We start from the raw sequence: 2,560 nt of genomic DNA, 5'->3' as shown, positions 1-2,560 counted from the left end.
GCGCGCGGCGCTGCGCGGCGCGCACCGGGCGCCCTTCGCGGCGGGGCGGCGAGCGCGCAAGTCCCCGCGCCCTGCCGACTGGGAGGCGGGAGGGGAGAATGCGCCGGACCGGTTTGAGGATTACAAGGCGGCGATAAAAGGGCGAAACCTTCTGCTTTCCAGACAGATTTCTGGGTTGGGCTCTGTGTGGGGGATTTTTTTTTCTTTTTTTTTTCTTTTTTATTTTTTTTCGGAGCGCCCGCACTCGCCTTCTCCAGGCGTGGCCTCGCGCTGCGCGTTTCAAAGCAGCTTTTGATGAAAACGTCCCCAGAAGTGGGGTCCCGCAAACAAGCGAGCTGTGCATTCAGGGGAAGTACCCTGCGCTTCAAGGCTCCGGGGCCTAAGCTGGACTGTGTGTTTATATTGCAAGCTAGTAGATACGTTTTTTTCTCTCTCTTTCCTTCAAGCAAGGGAATTACACTGATGTTTACATGTAACTTTTTATCTGCCAGTTGTAAAGCACTGCAAGAAGGAGATCAGTCAAATTGATAGATATGTTTTAATAATTGTTTATGTTCCAGTGTACAATTAAGCAAAAATTCAAAATAAGTCTTGCAGACATCTTACAGATTCTCACCTTTAAGCTAAATGAGGAGTCAGATCAGCAGCCTGGTTGCCAACTCCATGTCATTTGGGAGCCGTCACTCGTTCCTTGATGTCACCTGAACTGTATGTGGCAACAAGGTGGGAAGGGAAGTAACCATCAAGCTATTATGGTGGGACATGTGCATGTTTGGGCAGTGAGTTGACATTAGAAACAGTGCACAGGTGGATGAAACTGTGTTCCCCTGTTCTTGTACTGTGGATTCTGTACTGACCTGGTTACAAGTAAGAGTGCATCTCCCCAGGAACACACAGAAAGTGAGAGGTGGATTGCAAAAGGTGGGTATTAGAGCACTGTGATAACCTGTAAGTGGGTATAAGAGCACAATGATAACCTACTTGACACATTCATGGCAGTCTCCCATGTGCTTACACCGGTCTGTGCCACAGTACCATGCAGTGTGCTTATACTGCAGGCTGGCTCTGCTGGTGGCTGTAGCATATACATACAACGTTGCACTGCTCTCTACTATACCAATTGTGCTGGATCAGATGAAATATGGTTGTGATGTTTTATTTTTTTGGTAGAACTGATAGGGCCTGATTTATCTGAAGAAGCGGTCTTCTGTCTGTGGCCTTCAGTTAGCTTCACCCAGTCTGTCTGTCCTCAGTTGCTTCACACAAGCACRCTCTGAGAGTTGCAAAGATGCCTGCTGATCCAATGAGAGCTGTATCCAATTCTGGTCTTTTCTGTAGTGGCTTTTGAAGATAGGTGGGAATCAGTAGTCCATCAAAACTGCAAAGTGTTTTAATTCATTATATTCCATTCAATTAATTGTGAACATAATAAAAAAGAATGAATTTGTCTGAACCTGCATTTCCAAGTGTAATAATCCAGAATACTCACCTAACCAGAAATTAATTTTGAATTCTTTGTTTAGTGTCAGTATTTTTGAACAAACCCGTTTCTATCGGAACAGATACCTAAAGTTGGATGACCAGAGGTAGGCCTTTGGATCTGAAACAACATGGTCATTCTTATATTCCAGTGATTCATGAGTTTCTCCTAGATTAGGAACCTTGCTTCAAGTTAATAACATAATAAAATTGCCCTACTGTTCAAAAGTCCAATTGGAAATCATTTTGAATGAGGAAATGCCTTTTTTTTAGCGCTTTCTGGAGTCATTCACACCTTTTTCATTTCAAGAAAGCATTTCCGCAAAAGAGAGATTATATGAAATTGGGTTGATCTGTCTGTAAGCAGAGCTGTATTGTGTAACTACAGTAAATCCCTGTCCCATTTGCTATGTATCCACGAACTTATGGACATATTGCAAGGCTTTTGTTTTAACATAAGAGATCTTACAGAGTTGGAGTTCTGAATTTTMTTTCTTACACTGCAACATTTTTGACTGTGGATATGCATAGAAATGCTTAGAAAGTTCCTGTAAGTGTATTCCAGGACTAGAAGCAAAGGACAAGAATGTGAAGGGGGGARAGTAATCCTCTGGTTTAGGCTACTTTGGGCACAGAGGCCCCTCAAATCTCTGCAACAGGATCACATTACTGCAGGATGTGTTATTATTTAACACTCCAACAGTGTTAAACCAGACTTTACCTCTTTGATAGCATAATGCATCACAGACTTGGAAAAAAAGGATGAGACTTGTACTGTGGTTATCTCAGAGGCCCCTTAGCGTATRAGGGTTATTAAAGGTACATTTAGTAGGCATATGGATACATAAGAAATACTGGAGAATAATTAGCATGACTTTTGTAGATGAAAGTTATACCTCATAAATCTACTAGAATTCAATTAGTCTATTACTAAGTTTTACCTAATCATTGCTAGATCTAGATATTTTAAAAAGTTTGATGAAATCTATCACCAAAAAAGTTCTGGGGGAAACAGAATAGCAGGAAAGGTCTTATTAAAATCTTTTTTTTTTTTTTTTTTTTTTTTTTTTTTTTTTTTTTT

This window comes from Rhea americana, unplaced genomic scaffold (genome assembly GCF_003343005.1).
Source record: "Rhea americana isolate MKP2758 unplaced genomic scaffold, rheAme1 scaffold_40, whole genome shotgun sequence".
NCBI lineage: Eukaryota > Metazoa > Chordata > Aves > Rheiformes > Rheidae > Rhea > Rhea americana.
This window is presented reverse-complemented; position numbering follows the sequence as displayed.